The sequence below is a fragment of the Xenopus tropicalis genome, chromosome 6, assembly GCF_000004195.4.
Source record: "Xenopus tropicalis strain Nigerian chromosome 6, UCB_Xtro_10.0, whole genome shotgun sequence".
NCBI classification, from domain to species: Eukaryota; Metazoa; Chordata; class Amphibia; order Anura; family Pipidae; genus Xenopus; species Xenopus tropicalis.
This window is the reverse complement of record NC_030682.2, coordinates 114892928-114907087: the sequence shown is the minus strand read 5'-3', so window position 1 is coordinate 114907087 and position 14160 is coordinate 114892928. Positions and strand designations below refer to the sequence as shown.

At 41.9% G+C, this 14160-nt stretch overlaps 1 protein-coding gene and 1 long non-coding RNA gene across 2 annotated transcripts in view; one reads left to right on the top strand and one right to left on the bottom strand.

Moving 5' to 3' along the window:
• Positions 1-11664, bottom strand: part of rgs20 (regulator of G-protein signaling 20) — a gene marked incomplete at its 5' end in the record, with an annotated part of 34243 nt that extends 22579 nt beyond the window's left edge. The window contains 2 exon segments of the mRNA NM_001128030.1: positions 10603-10694; positions 11638-11664.
• Positions 10644-13952, top strand: LOC108647926. The gene is made up of 2 exons (XR_001924792.1): positions 10644-10731; positions 13716-13952. It is a non-coding gene; the product is annotated as an uncharacterized LOC108647926 (long non-coding RNA).
• Positions 13953-14160: the final 208 nt, after the last annotated feature.

The following is a 14160-nucleotide window of genomic DNA, read 5'->3' as shown; positions in this document are numbered from 1 at the left end:
AATTGTTTTCTGTACTACTAGCAGCGCTGAAATTTCGATTTAGAATTTCGGCTCTCAAAGTTACCAGGTTATCCTGTTAATTTGCAGGCTGTTGCCACCTGACAATTCGCCTCACAGCAGAAGCTGCCCAGCCATTGCCCCCCTTATGTCATAGCCCTGCCCCAAATGACATCACGTCCCACCCCCCAAAGTGAAGGCCCACATTAAGTCACAGAAAAAGCCATTCTAGACCAAGCTGAACACGAAGACTACAACTATGGAATCCACTGCAGAGAATCGGGTCATGGCATGGATAGCAAACAACCCAAAACTGAAACTAATTTTAATCGAGCCATTTAAAACTTTCCACCTTCCAAACAATCTAAAAGCTGTTCCAGAGGCACTGCCTCCATACCATTAATGCCACTAAGCATTCATTAGAAGTGTGAACCCAGGCTTGAGAGGAGTTTTCCATAAATGCATAAATCTGGGCATCATTTGCAGAGCTGTCAACTTAACAGTCGGGGGAAATGTGCCAGCGAAAATTTCTCTTGATACCCAGAAATGACGTCATGGACATCACGCATGCTTCCGGAAGTAACGTCATAGACATGTACAAAATCACTGCTGAGGCCGAACAATTCTACCTGCACATGCGCAAATGCATCAAATGACATCACTGAACGCTTACTGTGCATGTACACCCGAAATTCACTGCAGGGCTAAGTGAGACTTCGGAAGAATCAGGAGAATGCTGCTGGGGGACGGAAAAATGGGGTAGAATCTTCAAAATCGAAAAGAAATAGGGGTGGTTAACAGCTCTGTATTTTTCCTATACAGTGTGTTTGCCAAGCACTTGAACCACCTAGTGCACTTACTTTAAATGCCTTTCAGTGTGTTCTTAGAAGACCAGCTACACCAACATACACATCATCCTATCAGGGAATAGATAGTAAGACACATCTAGCTAGGAGAAACCCCTCATATAAACTGCTTGTTTCTTGCTCCTGCATGAAAGGGAAAGTACTGGCCACCTTATTCCTTACTGTTAGAAATAATACCACCTTAGGAGTTCTTCCACAATATCTCAAAATGTCTTATTATGAATGGAAACAAAAACTTAATTTACTGTACCAGTAAGTGATTTATGCTGCTTTTCCTGTAAGCCCTCTCAGGATAGAATCTAACATTGAATTCTGAGTCACAAAGTACTACACATGCTAATGACTAATGCATTCATATTCTGTGTTGTAACAACCTAAAGTTCAGTTCTGACTCACATTTATTGGTTTTGCACTGAGAATGTGGTGAATAGAAAGCGTTAAACTTGTGCAGCACAACAGACTGACTCACTAGACAGTCTAGCAAATCCTGAGTCACACCTGTCCCTTTGGAAATATTGCCATTTTCCTCCAAGGCAGGCAACTTTAGATCACTTACAACAACAGCAAAAACACCAAAGTATCAATCACATGTGTAATTTCCCTGTATTTATGTTAGCCATACACTGACTGACCCTTTAGAGCCTGGTCTGAGAGCAACATGTTGCTCATCAACCCTCTGTTGTTACTCCCATGGCCTCTTAATAGGTGCACATTTCTTAATTTCTGACTTAAGAGGCGTAAAGACTATGTGTAATGCCATAAAGAGCCCCCAGTTGTCTGTTAGCCCACATGGCACTACCTAATTGCCATGCAAAGGCCTTATTGGGCACCCCCTAGGAATTTTTTTCATGCTTGTGCCCCAAACATGAATCATTCCTGCACATATACGGATGCTTTAATTTCAGCTAAATTATTACAGTTTCAGTAAAAGGACATGGTAACTTACAGAGGTTGTTGCAAACTGAATATAGAATGGATATCACCATACCTTTAGCACTGATAAATTGGGGACATTTATCTCTCCACTTACTGTTGTCAATTTCCAACCCTTTGTAGGTCTAAAGGTGGCCATACATGTAGCAATTTTGGTGGTAGAAACAATAGAAATTCGACCTCCACCTGGCGACTCAGCCCTAAATGTAGAATTTGCTCAGGCGCCTTCAATGGCGCCCGATTAAAATCTTTTAACCTGGCCGATCAACAAGTCGACTGATATCAGCAGCCTTCTGCGATATCGGCCGCCTCTTCGAGCAGTCTTCGAAAAGTTTCGTACAATATCATTGGTGCATGTATGGCCAGCTTAAGAGAGTTGTAGGCCTGCAGGTTGAGAATCCCTGAGTAAGGTTCTATCATGTCCTCTCTGTTAGGTTGCAGTTTAATATGTTGTGTGGGAAGATATTAGAGTAAAAAGATAGTATTGTTATGACTAGTGGGTTATAGTACTATCTAATGGTGATTGCTTTTCAGATATCAAGTATGCCACTTGCCCCTCACCGAAGTAGATTCCGATGTGTCTTGGCTTCAAAACAACAGGATCAGTTATTAAAAGGGAAAATAAAGTCCAGAAAACAACTCTATTTGTCTAATTTAATACATTTCACTGATCTCCCATATGTGAAAACACATACAGATCTAGACCACTGTCACTGACATGAATGGGCAATTCTAACTAAAGGGGTTATTTGTATGCATTACAATGTAATATACTATTAAGCTTGCCATACATGTACTAATATTATAGTAACAAACAGAGTTAGCCCACTAGTCCCAACCAATAATCCACACGTTAAGGATATCAGTTGGTTCTGGAATCGGTCAGGTTTGAGAATGTAATGCATAGTGGATAACAAGATGAGGAATTAATAGGAGCTGCAGATCCTCTTCACTTCCTGCTGTACTGATGGTTTATGCAGTTTACACAAACAATTGGAAAAATAAAAAGGTGGCTGCAACATGTGTGGTTTCTTGTATTTTCTCTGTCTGTTGGGCCTGTTTATATAAAGAAGCAGCTGTGCAGCTGTGGGAGCAGACACTCCATTTGAAATTGGGCTATAGGGTATAGGTTAGTATACAACAGATAAACTGTGTAGAAACAATAAAAACACTGGTTTAGTTACACGAGAACATGAACAGGACTGGGTGAAATACCATTCATGGCTCTCTACAGAACTAGAGAATGAAAACCTTTCTAAATTTGGAGGAAAGTATCAATTGCAAGTACAGAATCCCAGACATAACTCCCAAACATCATTCTGCCACCGTGTAAACGTCATCATTTATACAAAATGAATAAAAGTTTTTACAATCAAATTTAAAATCAAATTGTTCAATAAAAGTGTGTTAGTATTCAGTGGCAGTCAAAAGGCAGTCTCAGTATTCAGTATCACCACTATATTCACCTTTTCACAGTCTCATTGATTCCTTATGTTTTTCCAGAATTTGTGAATCAATAAATATTCCAGCAATCTTTAACAGCATACCAGAGTGTACCTTTCACTGTTAAGCCATTTTCCCAAAGATGTTCAACTGGGTATAGGTATTAAGTCTGTGGTGAGAATGCCATGAATATCTGCACCTCTTGTGCTTTCTTGGAATTCAAAGGTGCCCGGCACAGCACTGATGCCTGTGTAGGATCACACAAGACCACTGTTTGATGTAAAGAAGACTTTTTTTTATGTCTCCTATGGTGACATTTTACTATTGCCCCCTGGTAAATGTTTATCCTTGTTTAGTAGTTGAAGAAAGGTGTGGAAACTATTAAGCTCCAATGAATGCTGCTGTTTACCAATAGTCTTCTTACCGTACTTTTAATAAGAGACCTAGAGGATTCTTTGCTCAGCAGGCTCTGGATCTCAGATTCTTTCTTAATGAAGTTAGCTTGATATTCTGGCCTTAACATGCTGTGATCACTTTAGGTCTGTCTGGTCTTCCTTGGGATGAAAATGGCTTGGCTTGTGAACGTCTCTCGAGAGTGGCTTCTACAGCTCCCTTGGAAACTTTCAGCTTAGCAGTCATTTGGCATTGTGATCGTTTCTCAGCACTCAGGAGAACAATTTGGCCTTTTACTGTTTCACTAAGCTTTTCTGAAACTGTTACAAGAATTGAAACGTATTATGGACTAAATTATTAGGTTAATATTGGATGATAAAGATATATATGAATCTTTGTTCAAGATCTGCACAATTAGGGAAAAATACAAGATGCTACAATCAAAAAACATAATCTGTGCCCCAGGTTCCAGCATAATATAAGAACTGTTGCTTCATTTTTTAAAGCAAACTACCCAACCTAGACCTTGGACATCAGCAACATTTTAGTGTGCCAATGGCTTTTTTTTATTGAAAAAAGGCCAATGGTAGCCTGGAACACTGATGATGTCCAAGGTCTAAACCATTTGTTTAGAATAAAGTATTTTTATTGTGATACTAATAAGTAGAGGTGCTGTTTGCTTTTCTTCATAATCCTCTGTGATTGGTTAAGGCCATTAAAGGATATGCACCATACAGAGATTACCAGGGGGATATAGGAGCTGACTCTGAGGTTTGTGACAATCTACCTGGCAGCAACCTCCTAGACCTCAACGTTTGCTGTGATGTATGGCACAAAAAGCAGACTATTTGTAAGTCATCTCAAAAGAAGTCAACTATAGTAATTCTGCTCTGGATGTCAAAGGTGATGTCTTAGGACTCCTCTCCCCAGCCACCCCTGAAGAATCTACAACCACTACAACATCAGTAACCAATAATAAGTAATAATGTAATTGGTCTCTATATTAAGATGACTGTAAGGACTGCCAAAATCTAGATCTGGTCAGTCAACTAATAAAAACAAAAGTCTTATTTATTGCTCTGGGTTACTTCTGTCCTGGGTCTACATGATTTACTTTTTTATTACTTGGCACCAATAATAACTAAGGGGGAAATTAGTGTTAAAGGAGAAGGAAAGGCTAGTAAAGAGTTAATCTCAAAATGCAGGCATACCTTCAGTTGTCTCAATAGTGCCCTTAAGTCTCCCCATATTTCTCCCATTCAGAAGATCTGAAGCCAAACAGTTAGAAAAAACGCTGAGCAGGGTAGAGAAGATTCCCATAATGCCTCGCTCCTTCCCAGACTTGGCAACTTGAGACCTAAGGCGGCGCATGCGCACCCCCCCTAGCGTCCGGTTGCCATGGCGTGTATGCAGCGGCACAGAAGAACAGACAGCCGGCAAGCAGGTGCTGGTGGGGGGAGAGGCAAGGTGGGGAGAGGCAGGGGGGAGAGGCAAGGTGGGGAGAGGCAGGGGGGGAGAGGCAAGCGGCGAGCGGGTGGTGTGTGGCAGCGGCAAGCAGGTGCTGGTGGGGGGAGAGGCAAAGGGGGTGCGGACAGGAGAGAGAGATCGGACGGGGGGTAGGGTCCTGACAAAACGAAGCAAGTGGGTGCTGGTGGGGGGGAGAGGCAAGGGGGTGCTGACAAAATGGTGGTGCCATTCACTGAAACAAGTATGTAGAATGTAGCAGGTGTATCTCTGTAAATCTTTCATTAGGCAAGCCAGAATTATAGCGTTTTTACACAGCAATAGTAGTACTATTTAATAGTGTGCTTCATAGATTTTGACTTTCCTTGTCCTTTAAATAGTTATGATACATAGCTCATTTGTCAAGTTGGAACATGAAATGAAAGGTGCACACTTCATACTTGATAAATATAGCCATAAGTACTACATAATCCTTTATATATGGCATCATTATTTTGTAAAAAATAATAGTTAAAGATGGTCTGTATGTCCTTCAGTCTTAGCCAAACCAGTTTCACCGCGCAAAACCCTCTTGTGAGAAAGTCAATGAAGAGTAGCAAGGGTGGATTTTCATTACAATAGGCCCAAATCTGACACCTGAAAAATAATAGAACAAAACCCACCCTGCTTAGCGCTAATACACTTTGCTACTTGTCGCTAGCTATTTGTCGCAGCTACAAAATGCTAGAAAATACCCTACCACAGACAATACTGAGAGATGTATCTGCTAAAACCCAAGTAGAGACAGTTATAAGTATTGCCTTTTTTGTAGTCGTGACAATTAGCTGCGGGCGACTAATCTCCCCGTCTGCCACGGCCCTAAAGGAGAAGAAAGGCTAATAAAGAGTTAATCTCAAGCTACAGGCATACCTTCAGTTCTCTCAATAGTGCCCTTCAGTCTCCCCATGTTTCACCTGTTCAGATAATCAGAAGTGTCATAGGAAACAAAACCGCTGTAAACAAAATTCCCATAATGCCACGCTCCTGCACCAAGACCAAGACCCCTGTACATGCCAGTTTGTAAGACTATGAGAGCTTGACACTGGGTGTGAAAGAAGCCCTAGAGGTACCGTCTGGTCGATTCAGAGCGGAAGTCAGGAAGGACTGAGTGGCACCTAGTGCAACTATAAGGAAGTGCAAAGGGCACATTTTGATTAACGTACCTAATGCACCTCTAACTGCACTTTTGCACAGATCCCATGGAAGTCAGTGGGAGGCATCCAAGGTCATTGGAGGTGGTCATTTCTACACAAGCAAAGAATACCCTGTATCCGACATAAGTCAGCTGCTGTGTGTCCATCTTTAGCCTCTAAACAAACTATGAAGATTAGAAAGCAGAGGAAGTCAGCCAGAAAGGAAGAGCCAATTTACTGAGGTACTTATAGTCAACGTGCATATAGTAAATAAGCATGCTATAATATGACTGCTACCATATAGACACTATAGCTAATATCACACAATGCGTTTTCTTAAATCATGAAGCAAACCTTAATAATGCCACAATAGTATGCAATATGTGACCAAAATGATACCTGCCTATCACTGCTCACACAATGCGTATTTCGACAATGGTTGCCATCTTTTTTACTTACATTTTTCAGGCGGTTCGCTAGGAGAGGGGGTGGGACTGCGAGTGGGCAGGGCAATGACATTTAAGTGGCAGACTGGGACAGATTAGGCCCAGTCAAGCAAAAAAACCTAAAAGATTGGTGACCAGTACATGTGTAATACTCGACCTGCCTTTGACTGGTATTTTACGGGATAGGAATGTGATATAACAACCAGGTCGCACCCTTAATTTTGGCCAGGTACTCATAGTGGCATCAAGCGACATCTGCATTTTTCCAACAGTAGAGAAAAACCATATTATGACTTTGCCCTATTGGGCTCTTTTTATTTGTTGTTTTTGGTGCAAGTGCAGGAAAAATAAGGAGTGCAAATTTGTACCACTTAGAGCCCAAGCACAGAACTTGTGCCCCTAGCAATAGCTGTGTATGCTCTGCTCTGTACCTTGTGCTGGCGGCTACAGTAAATAAGCATCCCATAGATCAATAAAAACAATTTCTTTAAAAAAAAAAAAAAAAGCATCCCATAGAATGATATTTAATATCCATCGCTGTTACGTAATATAGTGAATAACCATCCTACAGAATTGCCTCTAATGTTCCAATGCTGTATGGCCTTACATCTTATACACAGACACTGTATAGCAGATGAACATCCTATTAAATAGCCTGTAATATACAGATACTATATAGTAAATGAGCAACCTACAGAATGACATTTAATATACAGACACTACATAGTAAATAACCATCCTACCAAGTGGCCTCTAATGTACCAACACTGGATGGAAAATGGGCATCCTATACAATTACATGTTATATACAGACACTATATAGTAAATAACCATCCTGTAAAATTGCCTCTAACCTACATTATACACTATAGAATGGCTCTAATATTCAGACACTGGGGCTCATTTATCAACATTGGGCACCTGGGCAGTAACCCACAGCAACCAATCAATCAGTGAATGGCATTTTTTTAGCCAGCTGCAGGTAGAACAATGAAAGCAAACATCTGACTGGTTGCCATGGGTTACTACCCAGGTGCAAATCTGAACCCCACTGTATTGTGAATAAGCATCCTATAGAATAAGATCCACTATACAGATTATTATATGGGAAATGGGCATCCTAAAGAATGACCTCCAATTGACACTACGTCTATATAGTAAATGAGCATCCTATAACATGAGATTTCATATATAGAATGACCTCGTCATATAGATACTGTGTAGTAAATAAGCATCCTATAAATATGATGGTTATAGTGAAATGTAATTTATAAAAGATACAGGCACTAGATTGTAAATGGATATCCAATAGAATGTGTTTTACAGATACTATATAGTAAATAATCACCTACAGAATGGCCTCCAACATGCCAACACTGTATAGTAAATGAGTGAGAAATGCTTCTAACATATAAAGATACTTAATTGTAAATTAGCATCCTATAAAAATAAAATCCAATATATAGAAGATACAGACACTATATTGTAAATAGGCATCCAATATAATGAGTTTTAATATACAGACACTAAATGGACATTCTATAGAATGACATGTAATATAGTGTTACTAAATACGAAACTGGTATTCCATTGAATGGCCTCTAATAAACAGACACTCTTATGAAACACTATCAAGTAAATTAGCTTTCTATAGAATGATCACTGTCATAGAAACACTCTCTAGTAAATGAGAATCCTAAACACTGGTTACTATAATATAGGCACTCTGCAGTACAGAGACATCCAGCAAGCTTTGGCCTAGCATACAGACATTATGTAGTAAGAATTCTACACACTGGCTACTAATATGGACAACCTGGTGGTGCAGTGGTTAGTGTTGCTGCCTTACAGTGCCTGTGTCCTAGGTTTGCTTCTAGTCAGGAATTTGTAATTCGTCAAAGAAATTGTATGTCCTCCCTTTGTCAGTTTCCTTCCACACTATAGGCAAGTTAATTGGTTCTTAAACCTGATTTTAGTGTGTTTATGTAACAGGGACCTAAGATCATAAGCTCTGCTGGTCCAGAGACTGTAGAATCCATCAGCACTATATCAATTCGTTTATATATAAACAAAGGAAAATACAGGTATAGGATCCCTTATTCGGAAACCCATTATCCAGAAAGTTCCGAATTAAGGAAAGGCCATCTCCCATAGACTCCATTATAAGAAAATAATTCTAAGTCCTTTTTCTCTGTAATAATAAAACAGAACCTTGTACTTGATCCCAACTAAGATATAATTAATCCTTATTGGAGGCAAAACAATCCTGTTGGGTTTAAATGATGTTTAAATGATTTTTTAGTAGACTTAAGGTATCAAGATCCAAATTACGGAAAGATCCCTTATCCGGAAAGCCCCAGGTCCTGAGCATTCTGGATAACAGGTCCTATGCCTGTACTGTGTAATAAATGAGCAATTATAGAATGGTTGCTACTATACAGACACGGTGTACTAACTGAGAATCCCATACACAGGCCTCTGCCATACAAGCACTGTTTAGTAAATGGGCATCTTGCAGATGTGACAGAATTACACTGTGCATTAAATGGGCATGCTGTAGCCCAGCAGGTTATTCTGAGGAATCCATGCTTGGTTATGTAAAGCTGGGGCTTTATACAGGAATGCAGCTTCTAGCAGTATGGAATTGTACAGAATATACTGGTACCCGTGAGTGATGGGGATGAGGGGTACCCTAGGGGACCCAACCTTATATTCAGCCTGCGGTTCCAGAGCAAACTGTCTTGTTCATTTTGCATGCAGCAGGACCACGCTCTATGAGTGGAAAAATCCTATATGTGAGAAGGAATCTTACAAAAAATGGAACCCGTGCTCCCTAGTGAGTGACACGCTGCATCTAAGCAAGGGGTTTTAAGTGGCAAAAACAGGGATAACATAATAGCCAGCAGCATCTGAGTGCCGGTGTCCTGTTATCAGCCCAGCCCTTCTTCCGCTACTTACAGTTTCACCATCAATGCCGGGAGGCAGCTGCAAATCTTTGCCCTGATCACCTCCGTTGAAGCTGGGCTGTTCACCCAGGGCCGGCTGCTCATCATCCTCCATGCACATGCGCCTGCGCTTCCTCCTATTATTCTGATTATTATTCCGCTCTATTGACTCTGTGTCCTTAATTTAAAAAAAAAATCCCCCAAAACGGCGTTGCACCCCTGGCGACTCCCTGCTAACTGTGGGAAGTTGGTGCTGGGGCTGCAGCTTGTTGTTCTGAAGCAGTTTGGACAGTGCCAAGAGCAGCAGGGCTGTTAGTGATTATGCTGGAAGTAAAGGACAAGTGAACCGTGAATGCCACAGAGAGCGATTAAAAAGGCAGCTCTCTCTGGGAGATACAGCTACTGCCTTCCTTTCACAAGGAATCCCTTGACATTAAGGCAGTGCACAGGAGTGTATGGTGGGACGACTAGCACTGTGTGTCCGCCTCTCTCTCTCTCAACCAGTGCCCCTTACAGAGTCAGCTGCAACCTGTGGCTCTCCAGCTGCTGCTGAACTACAACTCCCAGTCACAATGGAAGGGCATCTTGGTTTCTGAGAGTTATAGTTCACCTAGAGAGCCACAGGTTGCACATCATTCAGGATCAATGGTTTGGCACAGCACTGATTCCAAAGCAAAAGGATGATGTGACTCTCTTATAAAACAAGGAGATTCTGATTTCAACAAATCGTGGCAGATTAGTGTATAAAATAGGACAAGCCTAGCAATTTGCTGGTCTTTTGTTTGGCAAGTCAGCAAATGCAGCAGGAGGGGGGGGTTGGGAAGGGGGGGAGAAGGTGCAGGGAGAGAAGAACAATAGAACCGAGGCGGCGTGAGAAAATGGGGAGGGTGAGGGGTCCTAATGCTGATAAGACAAGGCAGTGTGATTTTTCATCATTACTAACCTGAATTTGTTTGTTCCAGGACCAGAGAAAGGAAATGGATGTGCAGCAGGGAGACCCAGCGGAACCCAGCAGATAGTGTGGCCTCCGAGATTCTGCAGGAAGGGGCACCGAAGCAATTAACAAGGAAGGGTAAGAAAAAAATCCTCTCCTTCCCCATCAGCGCTTCCCCACACAGCCAGTACCGCAGGCACAATCCCTTCCTGCTCAGCTGAATGTACAGCTCTCCCAGCAGGTCCCCCTCCCGCAGGCTCAGCCCCTCACTGCCCAGTGTAATGTGCTCAGCGCGCAGGGTTCCCCCTCTCAATGGCCGCGACGAGTGGCCCCAGTGCCGCCCTGAGCCTCAGTGTGCCTCCGCTACATGTATATTCCCAGTGCCGCCCTGAGCCTCAGTGTGCCTCCGCTACATGTATATTCCCAGTGCCGCCCTGAGCCTCAGTGTGCCTCCGCTACATGTATATTCCCAGTGCCGCCCTGAGCCTCAGTGTGCCTCCGCTACATGTATATTCCCAGTGCCGCCCTGAGCCTCAGTGTGCCTCCGCTACATGTATATTCCCAGTGCCGCCCTGAGCCTCAGTGTGCCTCCGCTACATGTATATTCCCAGTGCCGCCTGAGCCTCAGTGTGCCTCCGCTACATGTATATTCCCAGTGCCGCCCTGAGCCTCAGTGTGCCTCCGCTACATGTATATTCCCAGTGCCGCCCTGAGCCTCAGTGTGCCTCCGCTACATGTATATTCCCAGTGCCGCCCTGAGCCTCAGTGTGCCTCCGCTACATGTATATTCCCAGTTCTGCCCTGAGCCTCAGTGTGCCTCCGCTACATGTATATTCCCAGTGCCGGGGTATCCTGTCAGTGCTGCTGGGAATGCTGGGGCCCTATCTGTACTTCTATCACAAATGTTAAGCCCACATAGCAGAGCGCTTCAATGGAGCAATGCCTCGGGGAATAACGCAGTCTTCTTCAACATTGCGGTAATGATGGAATACGCAGCGTTACATGTGGCGCAAATCACTGACAGCACTGGAGACTGATATTTACCTTCCGCCGCTGCAAACATGAATCCAGGCTTGTCAGGGAACAGAGGCAGTAAAAGGGCAAATACAGTGCAGTTAAAATGACTAAATATAAATAAATACAAATGCCAAACCAGGCAAACAAAAGTAATGCACAGGCTGGCAGCGCCAGTAGCCCGAGGGCTCACATTCCGTTAGCTGGCAGTGCACCTTGGACCAGCAATGGTTCCATTCAGTAGCGCCATAGTACCGTACGTTCCAGTGCAAAAACACTTCACAATTTAGTGGTAACGGGGCCCATATTGTCAACTTGGCAACGTCATTGGGCCTTGGGGGGGGTTTGCCTGCCGCCCCCTCTCCCTACAGATAGTTTAACCGTGCAGCAGTATCGCACTTTCCAGCATAATCTCACAACTTCTCAGACCAGCAACAAGCAAGATGGACACTGTGGAGCACAGTCAGCAGCTTCCCAAGACCACATTATACACACAATTTTACTGTCAATAGACCCCCAGCTTTGCATGCAAGCAGAAGTTAAATACTTTAATTCAGCTGCTTGAGAAACTCTGAGCTCTTTGAACACATAAATAACAGCTGGGCCTACTAAAAACATACCTATGCATTTATGTTAATGCCTAGACTGGACAATGCAGACTCTCTCTGGAGAAGTTCATCAATAAACTAATAAGTGTTAGTAATTTATTAAAAGCAAATAAAGCCACACTAGGAGACATGTACTCTCTACTGAACTTTGCCTCTAGAATAAGCTACAAGGGATGGGCATTTACCACAAGCCTTAAGAAACAGAAAGGAAATAATATTATAAAATAATATATTTTTTTTAATCACACTTTAATGGCACAGCTATCTGGCAGGATAAGCACCAACCAAAAAATGCAATAGTTGCCTAACTAGGCTTTGGGGCTCACACCTAGACAAATGCATGAGTACAAGTAGGTCTGACAAAGGATTTAACTCTGTTAGACCTTCTTGTAGCTACAGAACTCCAGGGCAATTTGATGGAAAACAAGAACATCTTGTTTTGGTCTGATAAAGTGAGTATGAACAGGTTATTAATAACCAGCAGCACCAACACATATTCTCACATCTGGGAGGCAAGTTGGATCCTGTACCAGGAACCTCCAATTTTGTTGTAGACATAATATCCAGAGGGAAATGGGGCATTTTTTTAAAGTGAGTACCAACAGCAGCACTTAAATATCACACTGGTAGTCAAATCTAAACAACAGTCTATGTTGAGCTTCCAACAGTCATATGTTAAAGGAACAGAAACAAAAAAAGTAAATGAAATATAATGTACTGTTGCCCTGCACTGGTAAAAGCTGTGTATTTGCTACAGTAACCCTACTATAGGTTATATAAATAAGCTGCTGTGTAGCCATGGGGGCAGCCATTCAAGCTGGAAAAAAAGGAGAAAAGGCACAGGTTACAAAACAGATAACTGATAAGCTCTGTAGAATACAATATCTGTTATCTGCCTGTGCCTTTTTTTATCCTTTGAATGGCTGCCCCCGTGGCTACACAGCAGCATTCTTTATATAAATTATAGTAGTGTTTCTAAGGCAAACACACCAGTTATGCCAGTGCAGAGCAGCAGTACATCATATTGGGATTACTTTTATACACTTTCATTTTTTTGGTGTTACTGTTTCTTTAAGGTGTTAGACAATGCAGTGCTATCTTTAACCAGAAAATCCAAAACTGAACAAACTGATACAAAACATGGTATTCCTTTAATGAAATTTCAGTTTAGTGTAGTCAAGATTCTAGCAACAAATATCACCCACGCATAGAATGAAAATCCAATGCTTACAAAGAGTATGTGATGTAAACATAGAGATATATTTTAAATTTAATTTGAGGCCGTTAAAGGAGTGATAGAGTTTTTTGGCAATGGATGTTTTATACTAATAATTTGTTTTAGACATATGGGAAAGTTTAAGAGCCTTGAGTAGTGAGGGTCACGGTGAGCACAGTAAGGGGGGGCCCCTCTTTGCTGGAGACATTGCAGAACCAAAAAATGGTATAAGAAGTTGGTGTCCCAACCACTGGGAACCTGTCTGACGCCACCTTTGTTTGCAGGGCACCAAGAAAACCAGGTGAAGCCTTTTGGAGCAACCTTTACTTATTTCCCCTAGAACTTGTTTCCTTCCAACCCCGGGGGATGGGGTTTAGGCAGGCTTGTACAGAACACTTGTATGGTCCTTATTGGGTCTGAATTTTGGGGGGAATATTGGTTTTGTGGTCTCTCCACAAAATTCCATAATTATGTAAGTTCAAATTATGTAATAAACCTATAACCCTAATTTTTTTTACCAATTCTGTGTGGTTTTGTCTTTTTTATATAAACATATAGTTTAAGTTTTAAGAAATTAACTAATTATTTTAAGCGTTGCAGGGCGCATAAAAAACCATAATTATTTATATACTGTATATATTACACAAGTGCCATGAATGATCTATAAAATATATCTTATAAAGAAGCTTAGTGTCACAAGACTCACTGAAACTTGTGTCCAGGTATTGG